The sequence below is a fragment of the Hyla sarda genome, chromosome 3 (genome assembly GCF_029499605.1).
Source record: "Hyla sarda isolate aHylSar1 chromosome 3, aHylSar1.hap1, whole genome shotgun sequence".
NCBI lineage: Eukaryota > Metazoa > Chordata > Amphibia > Anura > Hylidae > Hyla > Hyla sarda.
The window spans coordinates 253,916,275-253,930,660 of NC_079191.1; the positions used below are offsets into that span (position 1 = coordinate 253,916,275).

At 42.8% G+C, this 14,386-nt stretch overlaps 1 protein-coding gene across 1 annotated transcript in view; it reads left to right on the forward strand.

The window, feature by feature from the left end:
- CLVS2 (clavesin 2) overlaps positions 1 to 14,386 on the forward strand; it is a 51,482-nt gene that overhangs the window by 21,484 nt on the left and 15,612 nt on the right. The gene's annotated exons all lie outside the window — the stretch shown is intronic.

Genomic DNA, 14,386 nt, shown 5'->3' on the forward strand with positions numbered 1-14,386 from the left:
ACCTATGGAGAAAATATTTTTTGTACCGCAATCAATACAAAGCGAGAATTATAAATGCATTCATGTGTCCATAGTCTTTAATGATTATTTCTAAAAAGAATAGATATCCAAAATCAACAAGTGATAAATAAATAATATATAAAAAATACCCATGCTGGTGAATGTCAAGTTAGGTGTCAAAAATATAAATTTGTCAATAAGACTGTCAAAACAGCACAGTCTAGAAGTGTTAAATTATTTTTATCTAAACAGTCTCTCAGTTATAGCATTATATACATGAAGCATATGCAGATGGTTCTTTTGCACCTTTCACTACTTTCGAAGTAGATGATTCTTGATAACTCCATAATTTCTCATTGTATCTCAGAGTTCCAAATATGGTATTGTTCTGCCCATTCAATGTTCCTCCAGCATATTGTGAATGCTGTGTTTTCTATCTTTGTTTGGGTAGTACTGACAGGTGTGTACACGTTCTCAGAATTGGCACAATATTATCATATTATATATATACAGGGTGGGCCATTTTTATGGATACACCTTAATAAAATGGGAATGGTTGGTGATATTAACTTTCTGTTTGTGGCACATTAGTATATGTGAGGGGGGAAACTTTTCAAGATGGGTGGTGACCGCGGCAGCCATTTTGAAGTCGGCCATTTGGAATCCAACTTTTGTTTTTTTCAATAGGAAGAGGGTCATGTGACACATCAAACTTATTGGGAATTTCACAAGAAAAACAATGATGTGCTTGGTTTTAACGTAACTTTATTCTTTCATTAGTTATTTACAAGTTTCTGACCACTTATAAAATGTGTTCAATTGTGTTGGATTGTCAATTCAACCCTCTCTTCCCACTCTTCACACACTGATAGCAACACCGCAGGAGAAATGCTAGCACAGGCTTCCAGTATCCGTAGTTTCAGGTGCTGCACATCTCGTCTCTTCACAGCATAGACAATTGCCTTCAGATGACCCCAAAGATAAAAGTCTAAGGGGGTCAGATCGGGAGACCTTGGGGGCCATTCAACTGGCCCACAACAACCAATCCACTTTCCAGGAAACTGTTCATCTCGGAATGCTCGGACCTGACACCCATAATGTGGTGGTGCACCATCTTGCTGGAAAAACTCAGGGAATGTGCCAGCTTCCATGCATAAAGAGGGAAACACATCATTATGTAGCAATTTCGCATATCCAGTGGCCTTGAGGTTTCCATTGATGAAGAATGGCCCCACTATCTTTGTACCCCATATACCACACCATACCATCAATTTTTGTGTTCCAACAGTCTGGGAGGGATCTATCCAATGTGTGTTGGTGTCAGACCAATAGCGGTGGTTTTGTTTGTTAACTTCACCATTCATATAACAGTTTGCCTCATCACTGAACAAAATCTTCTGCGTAAACTGAGGGTCCTGTTCCAATTTTTGTTTTACCCATTCTGCAGCACCTGAAACTACGCATACTGGAAGCCTGTGCTAGCATTTCTCCTGCAGTGCTGCTATCAGTGTGTGAAGAGTGGGAGAAGAGGGTTGCCTTGACAATCCAACACAATGGGCAGCACATTGAACACATTTTATAAGTGGTCAGAAACTTGTAAATAACTCATGAAAGAATAAAGTTACGTTAAAACCAAGCACATAATTGTTTTTCTTGTGAAATTCCCAATGAGTTTGATGTGTCACATGACCCTCTTCCTATTGAAAAAACAAAAGTTGGATTAAAAATGGCCGACTTCAAAATGGTCGCCATGGTCACCACCCATCTTGAAAAGTTTCCCCCCTCACATATACTAATGTGCCACAAACAGGAAGTTAATATCACCAACCATTCCCATTTTATTAAGGTGTATCCATATAAATGGCCAACCTGTATATATATATATATATATATATATATATATATATATATATATATATATACATAACACAGTGAATTTTGAGGCTCAAGAAAGGGTTCAAAGGGGTTAAAAATGAGCCTTAATTTGTCAATGCCTTTTGGAGCATGTTTTATTCAGTGTTTAATGAAGGTTTTTTTTTTTCAGATGTTTTACAGATGCTTTTTGCAAATCCGTCTTATTTTTTCCTTTAAAAAGTTTTGAAGCATTTACACACAAAAATGCACAAAAAGTATATCTGCATGTACATGACCAAAAACAAGTACTTGCATTTATTTTTTTCACGGCTTAGGGTAGGTTTCTACACGTTTTTTTCTGGCAGTTTTTGGAATACTGCCACTGCAGTTTTTAAGCCAAAGCCAGAAGTGTATTCAAAAGGAATAGGACATATAAAGGAAGGGCTTATACTTATACAGTGCTCTCTGCTGACATCTCTGTCCAATTTAGGAACTGTTCAGAGCAGGATAGGTTTGCTATGGGATTTTCTCCTACTCTGGACAGTCCCTAAAATGGACAGAGGTGTCAGGAGAGAGCAGTGTGGTCAGACAGAAAGGAAATTAAAAAAAGAAAAGAACTTCCTGTGGAGCATACAACAGCTGATAAGTACAGAAAGGATTACAATTTTTTAATAGAAGTAATTAGCAAATCTGTTTAACTTTCTGGCACCAGTTGATTTTAAAAAGGCGAGTACCCCTTTAAAGGTAATTCAATGGAAATAGTGCTTGCATATATTTTGTAAGATGGGATTTAGTTTGTCATTCTGTGATCGATAAAAAAAAAAAAACTATTACACTTACTTAGTTGCCTTTTTCTTGTCCCCTTTTAACATCCTTGTAAGCTATTAATTTTGCCAAGTTACAGTCTCATATATGAATACGATTAGGCTGAATATTTCCCCTGGTGTATATTATACCATTTGAAAGGTACAAGAATTTTCACATGCATTAATCACATAGGACCCACTGCACCTGCTAAGTAGAATAAGTATTTTGGTTCGTGAATCTTTGGCCTCCTTCCAAACACTTTTTTCAAATTTTTTTTTTTGCGGTTTTGCTTTTTCAACACAGTAATTGTGATTTTTTTTTTTAAGTATTGTAAAACATTTAATTTCCTGTTGATTTCCAGCTAAAACCTGGGTGCAGAGATCTCTTACGAGATCTTATTTGTGTCTGTGGGATATTTTACCTGAATGACATATTGATATTTTCTACTGATCTAAACACTCACCAGGAGCCGGTTTGAAACGTTCTGCAGTGTCCTTAAGCGAACCTTGTTTGTGCTATAGTAAGTTACAGAAGTTACTTTAAAAAAAAAAAAATACGTTATCTGTTTCTTGGTTACGTGATCTCTGACTAAGGTCTTTAGATGGATCCAGATAAATTGTCTGTATTGCTCAAGTGGACCTGTCCACAGGGCCTAAGGAATTTACTCTTCACCTCTCTACTTCGTTCGTTTAACAGCCCTCACCTCCTCTGCTTCAGGTCTTCATCAACCTGATCTAAGCAAACTGTCTTTATTTTATACCTAGTAATATCTTCTGTAGGTGTAGGAGAACTCTTACCTGCAGCTTCTTTACTAAAGCCTTTTCCTCTACTTAGAAGAATTATTGTGTTGGCAACTATGAACTTTTGTTCATTAAAGAGGACATGTGGCCAACCCAAAATGTGATTTATTTCTCGAATAATTGGGCCACTCTGACAAAGTTTAATGTATTTATTTAATATGCTCAAAAAAACACACAAAAAAAATGTGCCCACCTCCTGCATTCCCCAGTGCCTCAGGTTCTGCTGCTATGGTCCCCAGTGGGGTAGATGGTTCACAGTTTAGCACAGCAGATGACTGGCTGCAGAGGCGTCATGCCTTAGCCAGTGATATGCAATTGCATATGTCTGGTGTATATATATATATATATTTATGGTTAATATACAAAAAAAAAAAAAAGGTTGCAGCAGCACTCTTTTGATCAACACTTGTGTCCCATCCACCATGCGGAGGTGGCCTCACTTCAGATGAGATCCTAATACGCTCATTCCACTGACCTCTGCTGGGCATATAGCCTCTGACTGGGTGACATGCAGAATCCACTATCAATTTAAAAAACAGAGAGGGTTGCATGGCTAAAGAGGGTGTGATTCCCCCTAACTTGCTTAGCAAAAAAAAAAAGACAAATAGTCAGCACAACTACCTAATACACCCCTCCCTGTTCACAGGAGTTTTTTTTTAATTGATGGTGTACCCTGCATGTCACCCAGTCAGAGGCCATATGCCCAGCAGAGGTGAGTGGAATGAGAGTGTTAGGGTCCCATCCAAAATTAGGCCACCTCTATGTGGTGGATGGGGGACACATTTTTATCAAAAAGTGCCTTCCTCCATTTTTTAACAACCAAAAGAGAAGTACACCCAATATTTCACAAAAATATCAATCTTTATTCAGTTTACAAAAACATATAAATACATCTAATCAGAATATTGCCTATTAAAATACATTTAAAAAGGCACAAAAAGGGAGAAGGCCATTGGACCCCTCCCAGGGCACCTAAATATTTTGCGTCCCCTACACTGCCTCATAAATGTATCAATAATAGTCTCAATACACATAGATGTTCCAGGACCAATGAATGCAATACAGCCTGTATATGCATTAACATTAGCTACAACCTACCAATCCCGCATATACAAAAATAATAATTAAAGGCAAGGTACTGAAGAAAAAAAAGACCTGAGGCAGTATACAGAGATGGTAAGTTAAGGCAGGTGCCCTCCTGGACCCCACACGTTCCATCACCTGTGGGTGACTTCCTCAGGGGTGTATATATAGTTAAAAACAACCTAAAAAAGTCCTATGTACTGTGGTCTGAATAAAATTGGGGAAAACCCAAAACAACCACTAAAAAAACCTATAAATACGCCACTGCAGCGTATAGGGTAAACCCACCAAGAGTAAAAGATGTATATAATAAAATAAATAAAAAGTATATTAATCTGAAAAATCAATTACCATAGAATTTAATAAATATAATTTTATTTTACAAAAAATACATATATCATACACAAGCAAGAAAAGTTAAAAATAATATATAGCTATATAACATACATAAAAATAGTAATCATTAGCGCAATTTGATAATGTGTATAATTATTTAAAAAAATATTTTATATGTATATATATATATAAATAAATAAGCTTAAAAAATGCAAAGGATAGCAGGGACGGGAAAAAGGATGTAAAAAAGTTGTAATGAGGGAAGACGTAAATGTCGGGGTCAACTGATCACCAATGGATCATAAAAACACCTTTTGCTAAAAAAATATATATATATACGTGCAATGTGACACTCAATTTAAAGCATAACAAAATGTATGTAACCTTAAAGATAAAAATATATAAGGTGCAAATGTGCAACACAGAAATGTACGTGTATACAATAAATATAAGAAAAGGGGAAAACAGTGCAAAAAACAAAAATTAAGGTGCTGGGAGTAAAGGTGTCAGAATGTAAATACTTGACCCCACATGTAAAAAGAGAATGGGTTCCACGTCCCTGCGATCGCCTCCAACGCGTTTCACCGTGACCGGCTTTGTCAAGGAGTATCCTTTGCATTTTTTAAGCTTATTTATTTATATATATATATACATATAAAATATTTTTTTAAATAATTATACACATTATCAAATTGCGCTAATGATTACTATTTTTATGTATGTTATATAGCTATATATTATTTTTAACTTTTCTTGCTTGTGTATGATATATGTATTTTTTGTAAAATAAAATTATATTTATTAAATTCTATGGTAATTGATTTTTCAGATTAATATACTTTTTATTTATTTTATTATATACATCTTTTACTCTTGGTGGGTTTACCCTATACGCTGCAGTGGCGTATTTATAGGTTTTTTTAGTGTATATATAGTTACATAGTTAGTACGGTCAAAAAAAGACATATGTCCATGAAGTTCAACCAGGGAATTAAGGGGTAGGGGTGTGGCGCGATATTGGGAAGGGATGAGATTTTATATTTCTTCATAAGCATTAATGTTATTTTGTTCCAGGAATGTATCTAATCCTGTTTTAAAGCTGTAAATTGTTCCAGCTGTGACCAGTTCCTGAGGTAGACCGTTCCATAAATTCACAGTCCTCACGGTAAAGAAGGCGTGTCGCCCCTTGAGACTAAACTTTTTCTTCTCCAGACGGAGGGAGTGCCCCCTCGTCCTTTGGGGGGGTTTAACCTGGAACAGTTTTTCTCCATATTTTTTGTATGGGCCATTAATATACTTATATACGTTTATCATATCCCCCCTTAAACGTCTTTTCTCAAGACTAAACAATTGTAACTCCTTTAATCGCTCCTCATAGCTAAGATGTTCCATGCCCCATATTAGTTTAGTCGCGCGTCTCTGCACCCTTTCCAACTCCGCAGTGTCCCTTTTATGGACAGGTGCCCAAAACTGAACAGCATATTCCAGGTGAGGCCGTACCAATGATTTATAAAGGGGGAGTATTATGTCCCTGTCCCTTGAGTCCATGCCTCTTTTGATACATGACAATATCCTGCCGGCTTTGGAAGCAGCAGCCTGACATTGCATGCTATTCTGTAGTCTGTGATCTACAAGTACACCCAGATCCTTCTCTACCAGTGACTCTGACAGTTTAATCCCCCCTAAGACATACGATGCATGCAGGTTATTAGTACCCAGATGCATAACTTTACATTTATCCACATTGAACCTCATTTGCTAAGTGGATGCCCAGACACTTAGTCTATCCAAGTCATCTTGTAACTTATGCACATCCTCTATAGACTGTACTGTGCTACAAAGCTTGGTGTCATCTGCAAAGATAGAAACAGAGCTGTTAATACCATCCTCTATATCATTGATAAATAAATTAAACAACAGCGGTCCCAGTACTGAACCTTGGGGTACACCACTAATAACCGGGGACCAATCAGAGTACGAATCATTGACCACCACTCTCTGAGCCAGTGTTCAATCCAGTTACAAACTAAAATTTCCAAACCCAAAGACCTTAACTTACCTGTCAGACGTCTATGAGGGAGAGTGTCAAACGCTTTAGCAAAATCCAGAAACACTATATCCACAGCCATTCCTCTGTCAAGGCTTCTACTCACCTCTTCATAAAAGCAAATTAGATTGGTTTGACAACTTCTTGTCACGATGCCGGCTGGCAGGTAGTGGATCCTCTGTGCCAGAGAGGGATGGCGAGGACCGCGCTAGTGGACCGGTTCTAAGCCACTACAGGTTTTCACCAGAGCCCGCCGCAAAGCGGGATGGTCTTGCTGCGGCGGTAGTGACCAGGTCGTATCCACTAGCAACGGCTCACCTCTCTGGCTGCTGAAGATGCTGAAGATAGGCGCGGTACAAGGGAGTAGGCAGAAGCAAGGTCGGACGTAGCAGAAGGTCGGGGGCAGGCGGCAAGGATCGTAGTCAGGGGCAACGGCAGGAGGTCAGGAACACGGACTAGGAACAGACAAGGGAACGCTTTCACTAGGCACAAGTGCAACAAGATCCGGCAAGGGAGTGCAGGGGAAGTGAGGTGATATAGGGAAGTGCACAGGTGGGAGCCAATTAAGCTAATTGGGAAGATTGGGCCAGGCACCATCATTGGTGCACTGGCCCTTTAAATCGCAGAGACCCGGCGCGCGCGCGCCCTAGGGAGCGGGGCCGCGCGCGCCGGGACAGAACAGACGGGGAGCGAGTCAGGTACGGGGACCGGGGTGCGCATCGCGAGCGGGCGCTACCCGCATCGCGAATCGCATCCCGGCTGAAGGCGGGACCGCAGCGCACCCGGTCAGTGGATCTGACCGGGGCGCTGCAACAATGAAGATGAGGCGAGCGCTCCGGGGAGGAACGGGGACCCGGAGCGCTCGGCGTAACAGTACCCCCCCCCTTGGGTCTCCCCCTCTTCTTGGGGCCAAAGAACCTGAGGAAAAAAAACTCAATTTTTCCGTGATGAGGTCCGATGCAAATTAGGAGGGGTTCTGTGTGGAAACGTACGAGACAGTCCAATCTTTTATTGTAAAAACAATAGATGTAGAGGGGTCTGGCGAGACTGGTCACAGGAACGTAGAACCTGTTGATGAGAGAGGCCAAAAAAAATTTTCCTGCAGATCCGGAATCCAAGAAGAGCATAGTAGAGAAGGAGAAGGTAGAGGCAGATATCCGCACAGGCACAGTAAGGCGTGGAGAAGCAGAGTTGACATCAAGAACTGTGTCACCTTTGTGCGGAGTCAGCGTACGTCTTTCCAGGCGGGGAGGACGGATAGGACAATCCTTCAGGAAGTGTTCGGTACCGGCATAGTACAGGCAAAGATTCTCCATGCGGCGTTGTGTCCTCTCTTGTGGTGTCAAGCAAGACCGGTCAACTTGCATAGCCTCCGCGGCGGGAAGCACAGGAACAGATTGCAGAGGACCAGAGGAGAGAGGAGCCGGAGAGAAAAAACGCTTCGTGCGAACAAAGTCCGTATCCAGGCGGAGCTCCAGACGCCATCCGGAAGAACGCATGTCAATGCGAGTGGCTAGATGAATGAGTTCATGTAGGTCAGCAGGAGTCTCTCGTGCGGCCAGAACATCTTTAATGTTGCTGGATAGGCCTTTTTTAAAGGTCGCGCAGAGAATCTCACTATTCCAGGACAACTCGTAAGCAAGAGCACGGAACTGAATGGCGTACTCGCCAACGGAAGAAACACCCTGGGCCAGGTTCAGCAGGGCAATCTCGGCTGAAGAAGCTCGGGCAGGTTCCTCAAAGACACTTCGAATTTCCGAGAAGAAGGAGTGTACAGAGGCAGTGACGGGGTCATTGCGGTCCCAGAGCGGTGCGGCCCATGACAGGGCTTTTCCAGACAGAAGGCAGAACACGAAAGCCACCTTAGACCTTTCAGTAGGAAACTGGTCCGACATCATCTCCAAGTGCTGGGAACATTGCGAAAGAAAGCCACGGCAATACTTAGAGTCCCCATTAAATTTGTCCGGCAAGGACAGGCGGAGGCTAGGAGTGGCCACTCGCTGCGGAGGAGGTGCAGGAGCTGGCGGAGGAGAAGATTGCTGGAGAAGTTGCGACTGAAGTTGGTGCGAAATGGTGGACATTTCCGACAGCTGACGGGTTAGAAGGGCGATCTGTCGGGCTTGCTGGGCGGCCACCGTGGTGAGGTCAGCGACAACTGGCAGAGGAACTTCAGCGGGATCCATGGCCGGATCTACTGTCACGATGCCGGCTGGCAGGTAGTGGATCCTCTGTGCCAGAGAGGGATGGCGAGGACCGCGCTAGTGGACCGGTTCTAAGCCACTACAGGTTTTCACCAGAGCCCGCCGCAAAGCGGGATGGTCTTGCTGCGGCGGTAGTGACCAGGTCGTATCCACTAGCAACGGCTCACCTCTCTGGCTGCTGAAGATGCTGAAGATAGGCGCGGTACAAGGGAGTAGGCAGAAGCAAGGTCGGACGTAGCAGAAGGTCGGGGGCAGGCGGCAAGGATCGTAGTCAGGGGCAACGGCAGGAGGTCAGGAACACGGACTAGGAACAGACAAGGGAACGCTTTCACTAGGCACAAGTGCAACAAGATCCGGCAAGGGAGTGCAGGGGAAGTGAGGTGATATAGGGAAGTGCACAGGTGGGAGCCAATTAAGCTAATTGGGAAGATTGGGCCAGGCACCATCATTGGTGCACTGGCCCTTTAAATCGCAGAGACCCGGCGCGCGCGCGCCCTAGGGAGCGGGGCCGCGCGCGCCGGGACAGAACAGACGGGGAGCGAGTCAGGTAGGGGGACCGGGGTGCGCATCGCGAGCGGGCGCTACCCGCATCGCGAATCGCATCCCGGCTGAAGGCGGGACCGCAGCGCACCCGGTCAGTGGATCTGACCGGGGCGCTGCAACAATGAAGATGAGGCGAGCGCTCCGGGGAGGAACGGGGACCCGGAGCGCTCGGCGTAACACTTCTATCCTTAGTAAACCCATGCTGGCTATCACTTATAATACAATTATCCCCTATGTATTCCTGTATGTAATCCCTTATAAGTCCTTCAAACAATTTACCCTCAATGCACGTTAAACTTACCGGTCTATAGTTTCCTGGGGAAGACCTAGAGCCCTTTTTGAAGATTGGCACCACATTCGCCTTGCGCCAGTCCCTTGGCACAATACCAGACACCAGAGAATCTCTAAATATCATGAACAGGGGTACAGATATTACTGAACTTACCTCTCTAAGAACTCTTGGGTGTAGTCCATCCGGTCCTGGGGATTTGCTTACATTTATATCACTTAACTTACCTTGTACCATCTCTACATTAAGCCAGTTCAGTACATTACATGATGTGTTACCAGCACTGACCTGGCCAATGTCAGCTCCTTCTTCCATAGTGTATACAGAACTAAAGAACCCATTCAGTAGCTCCGCCTTCTCTTGATCGCCTGTGACAACCTCCCCATTATCGTTATTAAGGGGTCCTACATGCTCTGTCCTAGGTTTTTTTGCATTTATATATCTAAAAAAATATTTAGGATTAGTTTTGCTTTCTTTTGCCACCTGTCTCTCATTTTGAATTTTTGCTGTTTTTATTACATTTTTACAGATTTTATTAAGCTCCTTGTACTGTTTAAATGTTATAGCTGACCCATCAGATTTGTATTTTTTGAAGGCTATTTTTTTGTTGTTCATTGCTCTTTTAACATCATGTCTCAGCCATGTAGGATTTAGTTTTAATCGTTTATATTTGTTCCCCTTTGGTATATATTTAGCTGTATAGTTATTTAGAGTTGATTTAAAGATGTCCCATTTACCTTCTGTATCAGTATTTGACAACACCTCCCCCCAGTCTATGTCCTGTAGTGCAGCCCTCAGCCCAGGGAAATTTGCCTTTTTAAAGTTATATGTTTTTGCCTTCCCCGCCTGTCTTTGTTTTCTACATTTTAAGTCAAAAGTAACTATATTGTGGTCGCTATTACCAAGGTTTTCCCGCACAGTTACATTACCAACCAGCTCTGCGTTGTTGGAAATGATCAGATCCAACAAGGCATCACTTCTTGTTGGTTCCTCCACAAACTGGCCCATAAAATTATCCTGCAATAAATTTAGGAATTGTCGCCCCTTTGTAGTTTTAGCCAACCCCGGACCCCAATCTATATCTGTATAGTTAAAATCTCCCATTATTACCACTGTACCTGCCAGGGCGGCCCTCTCTATTTGTTTATGAAGCCGAACTTCTATCTCTTCAGTGATATTAGGGGGTCTGTAGATTACACCAAATACTATTTTTTCAGTATTTCCCTCCTTTTGTAATTCTACCCACAATGATTCCACATCCTCAGAATCATCACACACTATGGCATCGTTCACACTGACTTTCATACCACTTCTTACATACAGACAGACTCCACCACCTTTTCTGTTCATTCTATCCTTGCGAAACAATGTAAACCCCTGCAGATTGACAGCCCAGTCATGCGAGGAGTCCAGCCAAGTCTCAGTGACCCCAACTATATCAATATGTTCCTCCAGTATCAAGGCCTCAAGCTCCCCCATTTTATTTGCTAGGCTTCTGGCATTTGTGAACATACACTTTACATTTCCATCCTTTATGTTATTGGGGTTAATGGGATTCAAGGATGTAAGTTTTATTTTCCTATGAAGCTTATTCCTATTAACTATTCTAACCCCTCGCTCCGCTCCACCCCCAGGTACATTTATAATTCCCACCTCTCTATCTACACTATCTTCCCCCTCTTTGCTGTAGGTTCCCTCCCCCCAAGTCCCTAGTTTAAACACTCCTCCACCCTTCTAGCCATCTTCTCCCCAAGCAAAGCTGCACCCTCCCCATTGAGATGCAGCCCGTCCCTACGGTAGAGCCGGTAACCGACAGCGAAGTCAGCCCAGTTCTCCATGAACCCAAACCCTTCCTTCCTACACCAGCTTCTGAGCCACTTGTTTACCTCCCTGATCTCCCGCTGCCTCTCTGGTGCGGCTTGTGGTACTGGTAGTATTTCAGAAAAGACTACCTTGGAGGTCCTTGCCTTAAGCTTGCGGCCTAAGTCCCTGAAATTATTTTTAAGGACACTCCACCTACCTCTTACTTAGTCATTGGTGCCAATATGTACCATGACTGCTGGGTCCTCTCCAGCCCCGCCCAACAACCTGTCAACCCGATCCGCGATGTGCCGAACTCGTGCGCCAGGCAGACAACACACTGTTCGGCGATCCCGGTCTTTGTGACAGATTGCCCTGTCTGTCCCCCTAATAATTGAGTCCCCCACCACTAGTACCTGTCTGGCCTGCCCTGTACTCCTCCCTCCTTACTGGAGCAGACACCCCCCTGGCGGTCAGAGGCGGTATCCTGCTGCAGTTCTGCTAGCTCTGTAATGGCATCCCCCTCATCTGCCAAGCGGGCAAACTTGTTGGGGTGTGCCAGTTCAGGACTAGCCTCCCTGACACTTTTTCCCCTACCCCTCTTTCTAACTGTAACCCAGCTAACTGCCTGACTGTCCTGCAACTCCGTCCCACTGTCCTCCCCCACCTCTATTCCCGAGAGTGCCTGCTCAGTGAGCAGGAGACTCCTCTCCATGTTGTTAATGCTTCTCATTGTTGCCAGTCGCCCCTCTAGATGCAGGATCTGGGCTTCCAAACGGACAACTAGCACACATCTCGCACAACAATATGCACCCTCAAACTGTTGTTCAAGGATTGCATACATTGAACAGGATGTACATTGGACTGCATTTTCCAACATGGAGGCCATCTAGTTATGGGGATTTCACAAATGTATAGGAAAAAACAGACAGTCAAAATTACACTTAAAATTTTTTGTAGACCTTGTGGGTTCAAAAATTAATACAGCAATCTCAACCTCCTGCTTTCAAACTCCAGTTTTGAAACTCCTCTTTCACGCCCCCTCTTACACAGCAACACTCAGAAAGAGCAAGCTCTCAATAAGAGTCCCAAGCTAAGATTTATACACCTGTGCCCAATCTACTCCTCCTCCCCCCAAAATATGAATGTGGGCTATAGGCAGTCGCACCCACTCCACAGATTCACTCCACACAACAGATAATCACAGTTTTTGAAACTCCTCTTTCACGCCCCCTCTTACACAGCAACACTCAGAAAGAGCAAGCTGTACACCAGGTCTTTTGGAAGAACAAAAAGACCTGAGGCAGTATACAGTGATGGTATGTTAAGGCAGGTGCCCTCCTGGACCCCAAAAGTTCTGTCACCTGTGGGTGACTTCCACAGGGGTACACCCCTGAGGAAGTCACCCACAGGTGATGGAACGCGTGGGGTCCAGGAGGGCACCTGCCTTAACTTACCATCTCTGTATACTGCCTCAGGTCTTTTTGTTCTTCAGTACCTTGCCTTTAATTATTTTTTTTGTATATGCAGGATTGCCAGTTGGCAGTTTGTATCTATTGTTAATGCATATATAGGCTGTATTACCTGTATTGGCCCTGGAACATCTATGTGTATTGAGACTATTATTCATACATTTATGAGGCAGTATAGGGGACACAAAATATTAAGTTGCCCTGGGTGGGGTCCAATGGGCTTCTCCCTGTTTTGGGAGGGAATTTTTGTGTCTTTTTAAATGTTTTTGAATGGGGAATTGTCTGATTAGATGTATTTATGTGTTTTTGTAAACTGAATAAAGATTGATATTTTTGTGAAATATTGGGTGTGCACTACATAGTGTACTTCTTTTTTGGTGGTTGGATGTGCAATATGGTACATAGGGTAGCACCCGATTAGAAATATTTTAAGGCTGAGCCTGCTTGTATTTTAGTGCTTCCATTTTTTGACCAAGAATGCTGCTACAACCTTCTTAATTTGCTATATATGGTAAATATTGTACCTAACTGTGTTGTAAAATTAAACATTTGTACCTGTTGATGTCTATAGACCGAGCAATATATGTTGTTTACTGAAATAAGGTTATTAAGTGCTTATTTCTGGAGTATAGACAAGTGGCAAGTTGCATCCATTAAAAGTTTTGGCTAGGATTATGCATAAATAGAAAAATGTTCATATTAATTGTTTTCCCATAGGGAAGAACAGAACTGCTGGTCGGAGCTGACTGTCTTACAAAGCATCCTATTCTTATTCCCCTAGGACAAGTGTTCTGTAACTCAATCCAGCGTTCTCTCTTAATTGCTATTAAAGTCTTGGTTGAAGAAAGTGTCTTTAATTATGGTCTTCAGTTTGTTTCGCACTCATTGCCAGTTATTTAGCAACAAAGGGCAGATGAAATGAACCAGTAAGACAAAAATAGCAGTTTATTTGCACACTGCATGCACCGTGTTGAAAGGAAACCCAAGGGCTAATGTAAATTATACATTAAACCAGATTTTGATTTGGAACATCTTTGTAAAAAAGTTGCTCAAAGGCATATGGTGCTTGTTGAAAATTTCTTGTTATCTTGCCTGGTGGGTTATACACATTAGTTTTTAAAATGTAATGCTTTCCCTGTGTTGTGTTCTGGCAT